Raw genomic sequence first — 19,988 nt, forward strand, 5'->3', positions numbered from 1 at the left:
CTCTACAACGAAACAAACACAAACAACAAACCAAAAAGGTAAACAGTACAGGCTCCGGCCGTCTGTACACGTCAGAGCAAGGCGACGTAGCTGCTTCCCCTTTGTACCCACAAAGCCCTCCCTGCAAACAACCCGTTGCCATGGTTTCTCCGATAGAGGGCCGTCCCGCAGCTGATTGCAATGGAGTCTTTCCGGGTACATGCAACTACGCACTCCCCCTAATATGGTCACCTTCCGGTTTCTGCCTACCGTCAAAGCAGTCCATCTAGCAGGAAGCATACCACCGTCGTTACACAGCGTCCTTTCCGATCAGGAGGGAGATTTACAACATCGACTCCTTCTCTCTTTATCACAAGCTGATTTCTCATTGGGGACAGATCAGATTCAATAATTCAAGAAGTCCCCCAAAATGTATTTTCATAGTATTAGGCACTAATCTTGGTTATGCAATTACTAAAGGCACTCTCTTAACCTATTTTGCATTTTTATATTATAGTATCCCTATTCCTCTTAACTATCTCTAGCTTTATAAATGGATTATTTGATTTATTTTTAATTCCTTTCTCTCTTTTTTCCAACCATTTTAAACTGCTGTTTTAGTTTGAATATTATGGGTTGATAACATACTAGAGCATATCAGTGAATCAGTGAGTAAAATTACAATTGACCCTTGATCCAGTCTAACAGAAAAACAAATACATCTTACTGTTCCAATGAGGCCCAACTCAATATTTGTGTGGACATCATTTGCTGTCTAAAAAACAAACAAATCTTCTTTACTCCTAAGTCTAAAGGAAATTAATTATTTATTCATTGTTACACCGTATTAAATATACCTTAAACATTTTCAGAATTTACCAGTATCTGTATATTACTGTTATATACAGATAAAGCATCAACTTTGAGCATATTTATATGACAAAATTAAACTTGAACCTATGAAAAGCATGAACTCTTTTAAAGTTTGTTATGCAATTGGATTGTTTGTCCTACATTTGCTTAATTGGTTTTTTTTACGCATGACAGATTGAATTAGAACACGGCTTCTCAAACTCAGTCCTGGGGACCCCCTGTGTCTGCTGGTTTTCATTCCAACTGAGATCTCAATTACTTCCTTAATTGAACTGTTAATTTGCTGAAATATACATTTTTACTTGTTTTCAGCTCTTAAATAGTTGCAGATTTCAAGTTAGCTATAACATTTTATAAGTAACTTCAAGTCTGCAACTGTTTAAGAGCTGAAAACAATTAAAAGGTCTAATTAAGCAAATTATTAGTTCAATTAAGGGTTTAGTTAAGTAACTGAGAGCGCAGTTGGAATGAAAACCAGAAGACACAGGGGGTCCCCACAACCGGGTTTGAGAGCCCCTGAACTAGAAGAAGGATATGGAGTCTCAGCGACTCTGTAATAATTGAACTGTCAATGACCCAAGAAAGATGACCCAAGATTTAATGACTCCATTATTCTCAAGGGGAACAATGGCAACATCTTCCTTAATGGGAAAACAAGCAAATGCCTTCAAGACACTAGACCCAAAACCACATCTCAATCCAACAACAGTGTTGAAAGTTTTAGATTATTTAAATGATTTAATAATATGAAAAGCTACTGAAACAATAAAGAAATGCAGTAAGTTTCTCAGCAGAATATGTTTTGTAATAGCTATCAAATCTACCCTAGATTTCAATTTTTTAAATATATTTCTCTCATGCCAGATTTATTTGGTGCTCATCTTGTCTCTCAGTAGTGAATATAAAATATTATCTATCAAACTCCTCTGCTCAGGAGCATCCCCTCCCTACTCCCAGACACCCCTGTGCACACTGTGTGCTGGGTAAAGTTAGGGGGGTGGCAGAGGTAGTTACACATAAATACCTTTCTCACTAATCCGATCTAAACCAAAAAACACTAGTCAGAGGGAATATTATATACTGTAGCCATTATTGACGTGATCCAGCTGTAGAAAGTAAAGTCACAGCAGCTCAACTATGTACTTTATTGACTAATTTGTTGCAAGGTTGCAAAAATAATTTTCATAGATTATTTATACTATTTTAAAAAGCCGCATGCCATATTATTAATCTTTCATACTAATAAAACATTCTGATATAAACAAAATGAATGTCAAAATAAAATGCAATTGAAGACTGAAAGTGTTTTTTTACACACTGTAAACATTCATCTTCTTTTGCAGTACACGTGTTTTGTCATGTCCTTTCAGCTTCGCACACAACATATAATAATAAAAATAATAAATGACGTGTTTCTATTTTTTTTATACATGGAGTACACACAACCAATATGATATTTCCGGTAGGGTAATCTATGTGATATAGGAGGTTGTGTGGTCCAGTGGTTAAAGAAAAGGCCTTATAACCAGGAGGTCTCCGGTTCAAATCCCACCTCAGCCACTAGCTCATTGTGTGACCCTCAGCAAGTCACTTAACCTCCTTGTGCTCCGTCTTTCGGGTGAGATGTAATTGTAAGTGACTCTGCAGCTGATGCATAGTTCACACACCCTAGTCTCTGTAAGTTGCCTTGGATAAAGGTGTTTGCTAAATAACGAAATAATAATATAACAAATGGTCTCACTAATCATTCATTTGTACGTTTTGATGTCTGTGAATTTATAACGATATATATATATATATATATATATATATAGTAGCATGGCTGATGTAGAGTGGTAATTATGCAAATTGCGCTGGAAGAAGTCATTTATAGTTCAAAACAATACAGGAGTTTAATTGTGCCCCCATCTGCCACATTTATTACATTAACCTCTGCACACACCTCGGTATTGTGATCACCCACATTACACTGCATGGGCTCGGGTGATTTGCTCCCCTGGATAGAAGAATGTTGTTCTTTGTGTGTCATATATTGCTGGAATTGGTGGCAACCTGTTGGTCATGCTGTGCTTGTCTTCTAATGCTAAGGCCAAACATCGCAGCATCTGGTCACGACGCCATGTAAACCATCCTTAGCTAAGACCCACCTTACAGCCTGTCGGAATGTGTCAATGTAGCTGCCGACGAACATAAAGGACACCACGGATCCTCTCCTACCCATAGATTAAGGTTCTGTGGTGATGGGAGAACATCATATGTTGACCTGATGAAGAAACTGATCCTGCTCTGTTCCATTGTCCACAGATCTTGCCAGCCGATCTTGTGTTGTTCCACACTCTCCCATTTTGCAGCCAATAGGCAGTTCTGGGAGCTGGAAGTACAGTACATGCACTTGCAAACAAACGGAGTTCGCCAATGATTGTAGCAACAATCATAACACTGTCCAAGGATTGTGGCACATTGAGAAACCGTGTGAAACACAAAAAAACCTGAACGTGTAAAAATGTTTTTTTGACCAGCACTAGCACATAACACAACTATATACACAAACAAACAAACAAACAAACATCTGGACACTTAGTAAACACAGCAGGAGGTCTAGCTTCATATTACACCATTTACTGTTAAGGATTAAGTGTTGTAAATGACTTGCACCACTCACGGTTCATTACCCGTTTAAAATCAGACCCAGGACGCAAGAATGGATTTTTCACGCGCTGACGCGCTATTTTTAATTCAAAAAACAAATCGAAACACAAAATAAACACCTAGCTCTTAAATGAGCACTAACTAAAAGCACAGGAACCTAAACTTACGGGCAGGACGGCTAAGCCGTTTACCTGCTAAACACCAACACACACCGTTCTATAAACTTACTTCTTTGTCCTTTTAATGACTGCTTGGAAGCAGCGCACTCCTTCTCCTCAGCAGCCCTGAGCAGACTGACTGTCTCTCTTTTATACCCTGCACCTGGTCCTAATTTACAATTACCACCCAGGTGCAGGGGATCATTAAACAATAAAACAATTAACAGATTAATTAAACAATAAAACTAAACTATTAAATTAAAAGAAATGTGCATTTGCACGTTTTCCACGCAGGGAGGATTAACCCCCTCCCTGCTGTGTTACAGTGTATATGTGCTGTAATGTAATGCTAAGGATCTTAAGTAGAGCTTCTGGTTTGTTTTTTTTTTGTTTTTTTTCTGGCACTTATTTTTTATCTATTTTAGAGTTTTATGTGTATTGTTTTTTTCTGGGCTTTTGCTTTGTATATACTGTATAAAATTATATTGTGTTTTTTTCTGTCACAATAGTATTAACTCGACAGACAGGACTTGCACATATTTAGTTGTACCTTCTTTCCTTTGCTGTCTTCCACAACAAAATCCTTATGGCCACAAGCACATTCTTCTGGGATTTTTAGGCATTTTTTACATTTTGCCACAATTTGCAATTTTGTTTTAAATTCTCACTATCTAACTGTAGTTTTAAATCTCGTGAACAAGCCTTCTACTGTAATTGTAATCTCGTTTTAAATCTCACAAGCGGAGTCTCCAATAGAAATGTAGACTTTGCTGCCACTCAGTAATTGGATGGGTTTAAAGTATTCAGAACGAATCAATGATAGTTATAAGTCAGGAAGGAGGGACATTGCCCAGCTGCAATGGGAATAGAGGTGAAGTCCAGGTGAATTGAGTAACCATTTGCAGTGTTTCCATTTTTGTATCAATGTTTTATCGGTTAAAATCAGAAGCCCTAATCTTAAGGTTATGTCAGTTTGTTTTTTTTTGATCACTCGACCCCCCTACAATAGCCTTGCATCAGGACTCCCAGTTTAAGAAACACTGATTTAGGGCATCAGTGTCATCCAAACAACTGTCAAAGGATGTTTTTTTTTTTATTACCAACACAGCATATTGCTTTGCACAATGTTTGACTTTCTGGTTAATAATTCACATCACAGTTAATTGTATTTGTAAAAATATGTGTTAGTAGTTCAGTCTAATACTTATGGAAGGAATTTAAGTTGCTTCTTTTCTGATTAATAAAACCTTAGATTTCAATGACAACATTTAAAAGAAAGAGGTGTGTATTTCAGATGTATTGTAAAATCTTTGTCTTCGTTGAATATTTTATTTTATTTTATTGTTTTAAAAGTTAAAATGTTCATACCTCATTACTTTTTTGGCTTTATGTTCTAAGTATTTCTGCCATCAATGGATACACTTACACTAACAAAATGATGTGATTGGGAAATTCACTATGTTAAATACATGTTTTTAATGTGCAATGCAAATCACCATTACAGAATTGTGTGTGAAATGCATGGTGTTTACTCTACTATACAGGGGTGTAGTGCTAAATTTAGAAGTGTGGGGTCGTCACAAATCCCCATAAACAAATCTCCCCCAGGCAGGTAATCATCAACCAGATTATTTTAAACAGCTTCCGTACTCAATAAGTAATAAGACCATCTTTGCTTGAGGGATATTTTTCTAAAACAGCAGTTTACGCAAGGACAGTAGAGCTTTCACCTTTCAGCTATTGATAAAGACTTAATATGTGGGTCATTCTACAGAAAGAGGACAAGCATTTGAAAAAAATTAGAAATTGAGCTGAAATTGTTTTAGTGAAACAACCAGAATTACATAAGAAATAATTTTATCTGCATATAACATAACTCAGCCGAGCTGAAATTGTTATGTATTTTTGTATATTTTTGTTCTAATTTTTATTAGTACATAAATCTGTAACACAACTAAAAACTGTTGTATAAAGAAAACTATACACTTTTACTATACTATTCAGTAAAACATTTAATCATAGCATAATAGCATGTACGGTACTGGCAATTAATAAACCAATGATTTCCAGACACTTGAAGTGATTTTTTTTTAAAGAAATGCATGTGGCCATGTTGGAAATGATGCAACCTCTTTTCATGTTCCATCATCAAAGGAAAGGCATATTTTCACAAGAGGGCAGTACACTGTCTGTTATGCCAATGGCATTCAAAACTGGGGACATTATAACATGATAGAACTTTTTTTTTTTTTTTTTTTTTTTTAAATATGTTTTAAAATGATTCCCGAAATGCATTTGTTTTGATGAGAAATTATAAGAGCTGGAAGTGGAGACACTGAACTTTAATTAAAAAAACAAACAAACAAAAATCACCCTTAAAATGTAAATAAGAATACAAAAATATGCATATTTGCAAGTTGTTCATGAAAATAGCTAAATCAATAAATGTATACTGCATACATAAAAATACATAATTAAAATAAACTTTACTTGAGGTGGGGATTCAATTTGACCCATTTACAAAGCATCAAAATTAGAGACCTGTTTAAAATACAATTCCCTCCTCATCGGTGACATTTTCTTCAAATAAGAATCTATACTCTTTTTTATTTCCCTCCATAGTTTCAGTCGACCAGTTCAATGCTACGAATTCCTTAAAGCACCCGAATGTTATGACTTCTTTGAGGGTTATTAATAAATTTAAAGTGGCAAAAGCAGAGCTGTGTAAACTGAAATATGACAAGACACAATTCACACGACGTAGAAACTTATAATAAATACCGATTATTTATATAGCTTTTAAGCAAATTTTTTTTTTTTTTAAATGGAAGACTTTATTTGAGTGACGACTCCCATCCCCCGCGACCCCTGCACCCCTGCTACTATACGAGCAGGAGAAAATAAGATCTTTTTTCCTGTGCAGTACCAATATCTGCCACAAGGCGTCACTCTCACTACATTTCAGATTTTGTAAGGTCTGCAATGCAGTCCTTGGCTGGCTGACTTAAATAAATACACATACTTTTTTGATACAAACTTTTTGAAAATTAGAATTGAATGTGCCATGCCTAAGTATATACATGTTTTGTATACCAGCCTCTATTTAAACACATTTAGTGTCTATAGCTATGGCCAAAAGTTTTGCATTACTTAGAATTTTTGGATTGAGCCAATATATATATATATATATATATATATATATATATATATATATATATATATGATATTGCAAAAGTTTACCAGAAGCCATAATAGTAGTACAGTATTTAATGTTAGATTTTTTAAATGCCACATTTTTCAATTTTTCTCTCTTTTTCATTAAGTATGGAAAACTACAAAGCGGTAGGTAATTCAATATTTATCAGGTTTCATTTGACTTTATGAAGCAAAATTAGTTAACTATATTTTGGCCATAGCTGTACATGTCTTAACATTATTATGTTTCTGACAATAACAGGGGGATTTTATCCCATTTGGCATTTCCAACAGTGTCATAATAATCACAGAGAATGTTATTAAGGTGCTAATTTAAATGGATTTGAAGTCTACACCTATACATAACACACAACAGGGTGTGCAGTAATTGTGTAACGAGGCAACGCCAAGTGCCTTTAACAGAGGAGTGGTATATTACTCAGTGGCTGCACACCCTGAACTGTGTTTTTGCACTTATAAAATGGCTTGTACACTACAATATTTAAAAATAAAACAAAACTATTCTTCTGTAAATCAAAGAAATGTACTGAATATAAACCACCACAATTACAGTATATTTATTCATTCAAACTTCAAATTTATTCACTTGTCCTTCCCTGCTTTTTATATGATCGTTAGCATCATTAAAGACAATAAAAATAAGATGGAAAGAGGACCTTTTTATATGATTAAACAACAGTAGACAGTATGCAAAGAGCTTATTCAAGCTCTGTACCTTTCACCCTGAATTGAAAGTTCCCAAGCAAAAAGTAAAGTGCTTGAAGCTGCAAATCCCAAAACCTGATCTATTCAGAATTGAGCGAAAACCTTGAATTTGTTGCATGGCTTTAATGTTATGTAAGAAAACAGTTAATGTTTATTAGCAAATCTTATATCAGCAATGCTTAATATTGAAGAGGTGCTGACCAGTATAAGGTAATTACATGCACATGAAGGTAGAGTCTCTACGGTAATTCAGAAATCTTTGAGCCAAACATTCAGTTTTAATGGCTTACCAAGAGTTTCCGTAGGGACAGTCATAGTCACACTCTCACCATTGTTCTTCTTCAGAAGGATTCAATACTTAACTCCTGCTCATTTATAGTCATCAAAAAATAATTCTTTACTTGTTAAAAACATGGTCGTAAAACAAACAGACAAACAAACAATGCGTTTTGACACCTAACGTGTCTTCATCAGGTTCACATTAATCAAAACTTTTTTGGTAAGCCATTAAAACTGAATGTTTGGCTCAAAGATTTTAGTATTTTGTATTACAATAGAGACTCTACCTTCACTACTTATATATAGTAAATATGGACTGGAGAGGAGGGCTATAGCAGAAATTGATTGACACGAGGGAAGACTATTGTTACCGACAGGAGGCCTTGTTTTGTCCTACACAAAATGGTAAACATTCTTGCACAGTTATATCACACTAAACCTAATCTATATATACGTTTAAATAGGAAGATTATTAACATGTCCATGAATTGTGAAAATCTTAGTGAAGGACAAAATTAGGCTCTACAGTACAGTATGTGCTTTCCTCCTCCTGTGTTCTATGTGGCTAAAGTTTCTGTTTTTAACTTATAAGACATTGTCAGACAAGGTATTTACATTGTTTCTGGTTTTCTTACTATGTATTACATAATTACAAAACATGGTGAAGTTTATAGTACTAAATATATGAAAATACTTTCTATACAATTTGGAAGCTAAGTGAGGTCTGTGCGGTACATGAAAGTCAGAGAGGTAGTGTAATATAAACTGATGTGCCAATCCCCATTTACAGAGTGAAACTTCAGAATGAGCTCTAGAATTGAAAGTGATTTTGTACCATCAGAAATGTGTATTTCTTCTTGTAGTTCTTTACTGTCTTTAGAATATCTGTATATTCCAAATTAAGGTACAAGAAAAGAACCAAAAGGTAATTTACTGAAAATCCAAATAGACCCCAGGAAAATCCATGTATACTTTACATAACTTAAATAAAATAAAATAAAATCTTGTCCAATTCAATGTTGTCACTGCATCCAGAGTAATTAATGTGAAAAGGCATATTTCCAATATATTATTGTTCAGTTAGTTTTAAGGTGAAGTCTCACGCATTGGGAGGTGTATGTCATTACTCACAAAGGTGTGGTGTTTTGCCAATGGGAACATAACAGGGTGGAGTCCACCCACATCATCTTCTGTCTTTAAGCACTCAAAACAGGTTTTACTTGAGAAATTTCAACACTGTAGACCTCTATAAAAGTCTAGGAAGAATACCTCCACTTTAAATGACAGACTGCCAGGGCAGCCTTAGGATAAATAACTCCACAGACCAGTTAACCAGTTCTAAGTAAACAAAGTAAAGTTAATAAGTGCCTATAGAGTTAAGGAAGTTAAGAGTTCTGCTTCTTGTGGTGTGTCAATGAATGCTTTATGACATATACAGTATATGGTTTAGGGCTATTGCAATTAGAAATCCATCCAAACTAAAATTTATAAGTTCAGTTTTTACATTAAAAAGCTGTATATACTGTGGTAAACACGGCCACAGCAGTGTTTTATAAAATGAGCTCTGAACAACAAGTGGGCCATGCCAAAATATCTTGTTCAAAAGTATGTTCAGACCAAGTTTCACCATAATAATAAGTGGTTCGTTCTCTCTCTGCAGAACGAACCACTTATTATTCCGCAGAATATGAAACAAAAAAGTTCTTAGCAAATTCCATCAAAACTGAACAAGTGTGTCTATATATGTATGTTAAAATGACAACCCAGTGCCAATTTTCTCTAAAATGCAATCTAAGCCTGTTTCAGTACTGCGATTGGCTGTGAGCAGTGCTCCAGATAAGGTTTTGGGTCATTAAATGATTTACTCTCCAATTTAGACACTATGGGCCTCATTCACTAAACGGCGGTAAATGACCAGAATTACCGTGTGGCAGGGGGAAGCCACACCGCACGCAAAGCTAATTATATGCCAAATATAGCGAGCTAAATGATTAATTTGCAAGTTGTCACATCACACGGAATTCTGCACGGGCCGTACACACATTTTATTATAGTATGTAAGGGTACTTGAAAGAAAAGGGAAGTACGGTTCTGAGTTTGTCACAATGAGCATAGTGGGTGGGGGGTCTTGCTTGCCCCAAAGTCTCACAGCGTCTTGCGAGACAGTCAAAGCGGAGAACATAATTGTTAATGGAACATTTATGTTTAACTCTGCAAATCAAATAAATATTTGAAAACTTGATCTCCCTCTGATTTATTTTGTAATATTAATCAAAAGTTAGTGAAGCACTTGCTCAGTCAATTAGAAATTCACAATTTACACCTCAAAAAGTGTAAGTGAAACATCACTTTTTTAATGTTAAAAAAGTGATGTCATTTGATTGCTTGTATTTATGACTGCACCTCAACTGTCACTCTGTGTACATTCATTTACTGGACCTTTAGTTTCCATAATTTTCTTTTGTATATTTTAAAGCTATTTTAAGCACAGCCTACTTAAATATCACACGTACATGGTGACTATATAAGTATATTAACAAAGCCGAAATTGTTGCATATGACAAGAAGCCAGCCAGTTCCATATACAGCTGCCTTGTATAACCTTCATATATCCCGGACTGTCTGACCGGCTTACACTGTTATGCTGTCTGCTTTTGCACACGCATTTGCCTTTTATTCTTGGGAGCGTAAGGGACCACAGTCCGGGTAATCGAATACACAAAAATGTTGCACCCTGTGTATTCAAATAGGAAACTATTCAAAATTACATTTCCCATGCTGGGCAATGCCCCGCCTTCCTGACTTGCATCTATCATTGATTTGTTCCCAATACTTTAAACCCGCCCCAACTACTGAGTGACAGCACATTCCTACATTTCTATTGGAGACTCCGCTTGCGAGATTTAAAACTAGATTACAATCAGGATGGAGGCTTGTTAGCGGGATTTCAAGCTGTATTACAGTTAAAATACGGAGGATTTAAAACAGAATTGTGGCGAAATGTACAAAAGTGCCTACACGCAAAAACTCCAGAATAATAATGTGCCCGTGACCATAGGGATTTCGTTGTGGAAGACAACAATGGAAAGAAGGTACAACTTAAGTGTGCAAGTACTGTCGAGTTACTATACGTATTTTGACAGAAAAAAAAACAAAAAACGCTCAAGCATTTTGAAAAGTAACCAAAAACACTTATTTCATACAGTATATCAAAAACGAAAGCCCCGAAAAAAAACGATTTACATAAAACTCCAAAATAGCTAAAAAAAAAAAAATAAGCAACGAAAAATGCAATTAATAAAACCTGAAAAACAGAAGTCCTAGATATGATGTAAATGAAATGCTGAATTCACAACAAATAAAGTTGCTGTTTTATCTCCAAGTCTGGGAAACTGACGCCAAACAAGGCAGAGCGTTACTTTTTTTTTTCACTGTCATAATGAAGCCAGAAGAAGCCTCCATTCTAAATGTTCATCTTATTTTTTTTCCCCATAATTCCTTTCTTTATGATTTATTGATATCAGCGCTTTCCTTTTGGCTTATTGGTTTGGTTGCTTAGTTGTAGAAAACCCCATATTTGCCATGTCACGTGAACGAGTATCATCAACACAGCACGTCGGAACGCAGTCTCAGATTCTGACTGTACATGCGGCGGGAAAGTTAGGATTAGTAAGTAGTTATGTTTTTTAAAAATGGTTTGTAAATTAATTTTCAACTTTTTGGCACAATGGTCCATTTTCCTGTATTCATGAAACGGAAGCCATGTGCTATACTAGTTCAATGTAACCGGCCCTGAATGCGAAGGGTATGAAAGCAAGACGGGCATTAATTACTTTAAATACATTAATTTTGATAAAATTGAATCATTTATTTCAGTGTATGTGATGTACCTTCAACATTTCCCCAAATATTAATAATGTAGCTAGCTAGCTACCTATTGGTGATGATAGTAATAACATGATCCAACCAACATTTTATATTAATTTGCTCACGATATTTATGTCATCATTAAAGTTACACTGTAGATGAGGTATGACACAGGCCCGGTTTTTGGGATGGAACCGCATAACAGTCTCGCGTTTTGATTGGTCCATGTCTGTCACATGAATATGTCGTCACACGAGTGGAAAAGCGTGCAGGCATTTTTAACATTGTGATCAGATAGAGAGAGTGATCTGCTTTCCACAATCTTACCATTAAAATATAATGTGGTATTACACTGTACTGATATTACAAACTATGAGGAATTACTTTATATAAATTATGATGTTATGCACGAATGTAAGAATTGGCTTTCTGTGGTGGTGTACTTTTTCTTTCAAGTAGCATATATCTATAATCGTTTTTGCGATATATTTTAATATAAAACATACACGCTATTGCAGTTTTGTTACAGAATACATTAGTTTATCTCTAATGTAATCACAGTTTTACATATAGACTGCCCCTGTTTTCATTTACGTCCCAAATTCTGGGCCGCTTTGCTTTTCAGATAATGTCCCAAATTCTGGGCCGCTTTGGTTTTTAGATAACGTCCCAAATTCTGGGCCGCCTTGGTTTTTAGATAACGTCCCAAATTCTGGGCAGCCTTGGTTTTTAGATAACGTCCCAAATTCTGGTCCGCTTTGGTTTTTAGATAACGTCCCAAATTATGGGCAGCCTTGGTTTAGATAACATCCCAAATTCTGGGCCGCTTAGCATTTCTGAATTCAGCCCAGTTTTGGGGAATCAGCTGACAGCCGAGTTTATGCATGCACAGTTTACCATAAACTGGATCGTGAATTCATTTGAGAGTAACCCTTAGTACATTAATCAAAGTTCATGTATTTTTTTACTCTCCCCAGAAATCTTTTTTTTTTTTTTAATGAAAAAAACAAAAATGTAAATGTTAAAAAAAACGTATTTCTTATTACATGAAGAAACTACATTGCACTGAAATAGATACATGAAAATTTATTTAAGCAGTCGTTTTCCTTTATTAAAGGCTAATATTAAAACACATTTTTGGGAAGGAACATGGTATTCTGAAAAAAGGACATCTCGTTTTCTTATGTAACGTCCATCAATATATTGTAGTGTTTCAGGTTCTTTTTGGACAGAAATGAGACTGCAACTGTGAGTAGATGAAGGCCGTTTATTTTGACAATAATTAAATAATCACAAAATAAAATCATAAAGTGAGGGAAAGGAGACTGGGAGTCGAAAGTGAAAATAAATGATTATAGTAATTTTTCTTTTACCCTACCCTTCCCAGTCTTTTCCCCGCCCCTCTTGTGCGCAAAACCTGAACTCCAATTCCCCTCCACACACGTGTACCACCATGCAACCCTGGCACGCACACACCACCATGCAACCCCTGCACGCATACACCCACCATGCAACCCCTGCACGCATACACCCACTATGCAACCCCTGCACGCACACACCACTATGCAACCCCTGCACGCATACACCCACCATACAACTCCTGCACGCATACACCCACCTTAGCAATTCTTTGCAAAATATATTTTCGGGTATTCAGCCCCATTCATGTCTATGGCAGTGTTATAAAACACATTTTCAGGCATATCTCTCGAACCCGAGCACGTAGAACCACCATTCAAAGTGATATAGACTCAGGGGAGCACCCCAAACCACCCCCTAAAAAGGTGTGGTGGTTCACCCAAAAACTCATGTCATGACGAAAAAATTCACTTTGCCAAGCCGTCCTGGCATTTGAACCATAAAAATAGTGACTCCTTGTGCGGGGCCCCATGGGGCCCCAACGCAAAAAAAAAATCAAGTTCCTAACCCCCACAGAACCCGAGATACGCCCTGTCAAAAATGTCCAAAAACTACCCTTTTCGGGGTCATATCTCCATGACCCCGGGGCCTAGAAACCGGGTTGAACTTACGAACTCGAAGGAACCCATTTTCTTTAGCTAAGATTGTTGTGCATCTAAAAAGAGTACAGAAGCACCAATTTAAGTCCATTCCAAGTGTTTTGTGATCACAGTATCAGCCTGAGTGTATCGGAGCACAATTTTGCACCAAAAGCGAGGGGAGGCGAAAAAAAGCACTACATACCCTATTCTTTAAGATATCACTTTGCACTGCAAATTTGAGGAACGCAACCACTTAGCAACTTGCAAATTGGTACTGCAATTTAAAGGCCTGTAGTGTCAGACTGGTAGTGCCTAACTGATTCAAGTGTTTTTGGAATGATTCTTGCAAAGACTGATTTATAAGAAAAAAGAGAGATTGACAAACAGCATTTTGCTTTATATGCAGAAACGGGCAACTACAAGAGGGTGTCAAACAAGCTGTGAATGTCCCAGGAGGCTACAGAGTACCTCTGAGTATGAATCCAGATGCTCGCAGTACCTGTTCTTAGATGTCCGAAACCACTGTATCGCTGTATAACTGTATACCCTATAAATATCACTTTTTATTGTGTATTTGAGGAACACAACCAATTACAAACTTCATTTGAATTGCTGTGCTATCAGAATATCAGTGTATAACTTTGCTGGGTATTGCAGTGTATGCTGGGTATCAAAAGGTCTTCAAACTTTTACAAAAGGCCGTCAAAGTTACAAAAAAATAGGTGTGCTCCTAACCTAATACTTGTCTTTTTAATTCTGTGCATCCAAATACTTGTAGTTAAAAGTTTTAAGAATTAAGCTTACTGTTTGTTGTTCTGTCCTAAACCAGCAGTTTGTCACCCAGATTTATTAAATAAACGGGGGGGGGGGGGGGTCATCAGATTATTCTCCATTTTATTGTAACTGAGGTACCGTTCAGTTGAGCGAAAATTGTAAAGGGGTACTCGAGCTGAAACCTCCAGATAGAAGGGCTACAGTTTCAAAAAAAGGTTGAAAACCCCCGACCTACACTATAAATGATCAGGAATAGATAAGGGAAATGCTGACTAATACAATACAATAGGATTTATTTGAAGTTGTTGAAGGGCACTGGTCTCTTAAACCCAGAAGTTCTGATAAACCCCTATGCCTCACTATATATTGATGGACATTACATAAGCAAATGAGATGACCTTTTTTTTTTTTTTAGTATACCATGTTCCTAAATGTTTTCTGAGGAGAGTAAAAAATACATTAACTTTGATTCATGTACTCTTAAATGAATTAACAGTCCAGTTTATGGTAAACTGTGCATGCATGACTTAGAAACTCGGCTGTCAGCTAAGCAGAATATCTCAAAAACTGGCCTGAATTCGAAAATGCAGAATTCGGAACGTTATCTGAAAACCAGAGCAGCCCAGAAATTGGGATGTTATCAAAGCGGCCCAGAATTTGGGACGTTATCTAAAAACCAAAGCGGCCCAGAATTTGGCACGTTATCTAAAAACCAAAGCGGCCCAGAATTTGGGACGTTATCTAAAAACCAAAGCGGCCCAGAATTTGGGATGTTATCTGCAAACCAAATCGGCCCAGAATTTGGGACATTATCTGAAAAGTAAAGCGGCCCAGAATTTGCGACGTAAATGAAAACAGGGGCAGTCTATATGTAAAACTGTGATTACATTAGAGATAAACTAATGTATCCTGTAACAAAACTGCAATAGCGTATATGTTTTATATTAAAATATATCGCAAAAACGATTATCGATATATGCTACTTGAAAGAAAAAAGTACACCACCACAGAAAGCCAATTCTTACATTCGTGTATAACATGATAATTTATATAAAGTAATTCCTCATAGTTTGTAATATCAGTACAGTGTAATACCACAATATATTTTAATGGTAAGGTTGTGGAAAGCAGATCACTCTCTCTATCTGATCACAATGTTAAAAATGCCTGCACGCTTTTCCACTCGTGTGACGACATATTCATGTGACAGATATGGACCAATCAAAACGCGAGACTGTTATGCGGTTCCATCCCAAAAACCGGGCCTGTGTCATACCTCCTGTAGATGATGCAAACGTTAAAATATTAATAAGCAACAAATTATATTCTGTAATCTAATTGTTTGATCTGGAATCAAACTATTTTAGGTTACTTGTGCTAGCTATGTATATATTGTTTTAAAATGTAACGGTGTTGATGAGAGAAAAAATCGTTGTGAAACTTACCCGAGTGCCTGTAAATGATAATCCGCTTCTTGCGTTGTGTGTGTATCATTTCTCACCCAATCATATTTCGATGCGATAATTGGCCACTTCTTGCATTGGCCGTAATTTCACAGCCAATCATCTTTCGTACATCCACAAGGTTATTCACATGACGTAAACACCAAATACGTCATGTTATATAGGGGGTGGGGTGGGGTGGGGTGGGGTGGGGAGGCGAGGCGAGGCGGCGCAGGAGCCTTGGGGAGCCTGTTCCGCTAAAAACAAACCTGAAACCTAACTTCACACGCGCAATTATGAATTTTTCTTTCCAATTTTGTAGGCCCTGCGGCTGCCTTTTTTTGACCCAGCGTGCCGCTGGGCCTGTAGAATGGTAGGGGAACCACTGTATATATATATCAGGGATGGAGATAAGACTCCTATAGCTAGTGTATAGCAGTTTCACCCATTCCAGGTTTCACAACGACAAAGGAGTCTTATTTTCATCCCTGATATATATATATATATATATATATATATATATATATATATATATATATATATATATATATATATATATATACACACACAGTACTGTGCAAAAGTTTTAGGCAGGTGTGAAAAAATGCTGTAAAGTAAGAATGCTTTCAAAAATAGACATGTTAATAGATTATATTTATCAATTAACTAAATGCAAAGTGAGTGAACAGAAGAAAAATCTAAATCAAATCCATATTTGGTGTGACCACCCTTTGCCTTCAAAACAGCATTAATTCTTCTAGGTACACTTGCACAAAGTCAGGGATTTTGTAGGCATATAGTCAGGTGTATGATTAAACAATTATACCAAACAGGTGCTAATGATCATCAATTCAATATGTAGGTTGAAACACAATCATTAACTGAAACAGAAACAGCTGTGTAGGAGGAATAAAACTGGGTGAGGAACAGCCAAACTCAGCTAACAAGGTGAGGTTGCTGAAGACAGTTTACTTTCAAAAGTCATACATCATGGCAAGACTGAGCACAGCAACAAGACACAAGGTAGTTATACTGCATCAGCTAGGTCTCTCCCCGGCAGAAATTTCAAGGCAGACAGGGATTTCCAGATGTGCTGTCCAAGCTCTTTTGAAGAATCACAAAGAAACGGGCAACGTTGAGGACCGTAGACGCAGTGGTCGGCCAAGGAAACTTACTGCAGCAGATGAAAGACACATCATGCTTACTTCCCTTCGCAATCAGAAGATGTCCAGCAGTGCCATCAGCTCAGAATTGGCAGAAAACAGTGGGACCCTGGTACACCCATCTACTGTCCGGAGAAGTCTGGTCAGAAGTGGCCTTCATGGAAGACTTGCGGCCAAAAAGCCATACCTCTGACGTGGAAACAAGGCCAAGCGACTCAACTATGCACGAAAACACAGGAACTGGGGTGCAGAAAAATGGCAGCAGGTGCTCTGGACTGATGAGTCAAAATTTGAAATATTTGGCTGTAGCAGAAGGCAGTTTGTTCGCCGAAGGGCTGGAGAGCGGAACACGAATGAGTGTCTGCAGGCAACAGTGAAGCATGGTGGAGGTTCCTTGCAAGTTTGGGGCTGCATTTCTGCAAATGGAGTTGAGGATTTGGTCAGAATTAATGGTCTCCTCAATGCTGAGAAGTACAGGCAGATACTTATCCATCATGCAATACCATCAGGGAGGCATCTGATTGGCCCCAAATTTATTCTGCAGCATGACAACGACCCCAAACATACAGCGAAAGTCATTGAGAACTATCTTCAGCGTAAAGAAGAACAAGGAGTCCTGGAAGTGATGGTATGGCCCCCACAGAGCCCTGATCTCAACATCATCGAGTCTGTCTGGGATTACATGAAGAGAGAGAAGCAACTGAGGCTGCCTAAATCCACAGAAGAACTGTGGTTAGTTCTCCAAGATGTTTGGGCCAACCTACCTGCCGAGTTCCTTCAAAAACTGTGTGTAAGTGTACCTAGAAGAATTGATGCTGTTTTGAAGGCAAAGGGTGGTCACACCAAATATTGATTTGATGTAGATTTTTCTTCTGTTCACTCACTTTGCATTTTGTTAATTGATAAATATAAACTATTAACATGTCTATTTTTGAAAGCATTCTTACTTTACAGCATTTTTTCACACCTGTAAAACTTTTGCACAGTACTGTATATATATATATATATATATATATATATATATATATATATATATATATATATATATATATATATATTTCAAAGGAAAGTATTTGTATAGTGTTGTAACTGTTTGTTTATCTGAACTGCATTTTAAGTACAAGTGAAATTCACATGACTTAAGCTTTTAAAGTGCAGTTGAACACAGGGTTCTGTTAGTTTGTTTGTGCTCAGAATGGCTTGGCTGCATATTGAAGGATGGCACATTTACGATCCAGCGCATTGAGGGAAGAAAACAAAGATGCTGATTTACAGCTGCAGTCTATGCAATCTGTTGATGGCAGAATACTAAAATGGACTTTGTTCATAAATAATAAGGCATGTGAAATGTACTCCATATTAAAAAAAAGGTGATAATAAAATGTGTATATATATATATATATATATATATATATATATATATATATATATATATATATATATACTGAGTGTACAAAACATTAGGAATACCTGCTCTTTCCATGAAATAGACTGACAAGGTGAATCCAGATGAACGCTATGATCCCTTATTGATGTAACCTGTTAAATCCACTTCAATCAGTGTAGAAGAAGGGGAGACAGGTTAAAGAAGGATTTTTAAGCCTTGACACAATTGAGACATGAATTGTGTATGTGTGCCATTCAGAGGGTAAATGGGCAAGACAAAAGATTTACAGTAAGTGCCTTTGAACAGGGTATGGTAGTAGGTGCCAGGCGTGCCGGTTTGAGTGCGTCAAGAACTGCAACGCTGCTGGGTTTTTCACGCTCAACAGTTTCCCGTGTGTATCAAGGATGTACCACCACCCAAAGGACATCCAGCCAATGGCAGGCCAGTAGTCAAAAATGGCTCATTGATGAAAGAGGTCAAAGGAGGCTGACACGAATTGTGCAGAGCAACAGATGGGCTACAGTTAGTCAACTGACAGTCCAGTCGAAAAGACCCATAAAAGAATGCACAACTCGTCGTACCTTGACATGAATGGGGTATGGCAGCCGACGACCTAACAGAGTTCCACTTCTTTCAGCAACATACAAGAAACTGTGGTTGTAGTGGGCTAAGGAACGAAAACAGTGCACACTGGAGGATTGGAAAAACATTGCCTGGTCTGATGAATCTCGGTTCCTGCTGTTTCACGCTGATGGGAGGACTAGGGTATGGAGAAAACCACATGAGTACATGCATCCATCATGCCACGTGTCAACATTGCAGGCTGCTGGTGGTGGTATGATGGTGTGGGGTGTGTTTTCATGGCACACATTGGGCCCCTTGATAAAAGTGGAGCAACGTTTGAATGCCACAGGATATCTGAACATCATTGTCAATCAGGTGCATCCCTTCATGGCAGCATTGTATCCATCTGCTAATGGATTTTTTCAGCAGGATAATGACCCATGCCACAAGGCTATGATTGTCCAGGAATGGTTCCACGAACATGACAGTGAATTCAGCTTACTGCAGTGGCCTGCCCAGTCACCAGATCTCAATCCAATTGAGCATCTGTGGGATGAGATGGAACGAGCTATTCGGAGTAGAGATCCACTACCAGTCAACTTGACACAACTGTGGGAAGCATTGGAGTCAACATGGGCCAGCATCCCTGTGGATGCCCCGACGAATTGAGGCTGTTCTGAGGGCAAAAGGGGGTGCAACTCAATATTAGGAAGGTGTTCCTAATGTTTTGTACACTCAGTATATATATATATATATATATATATATATATATATATATATATATACTATATATATATATATATATATATATATATACTGAGTGTACACAACATTAGGAATTTTATGGTTTCCTTAATTTTTAATAGTGGGGGTGGTCTGACTATTCTCTTTACACTAAAGTTAGTGAAAGCATATTGCGGCTGTAAAAATAT

This window comes from Acipenser ruthenus, chromosome 3 (genome assembly GCF_902713425.1).
Source record: "Acipenser ruthenus chromosome 3, fAciRut3.2 maternal haplotype, whole genome shotgun sequence".
Taxonomy (NCBI): Eukaryota; Metazoa; Chordata; class Actinopteri; order Acipenseriformes; family Acipenseridae; genus Acipenser; species Acipenser ruthenus.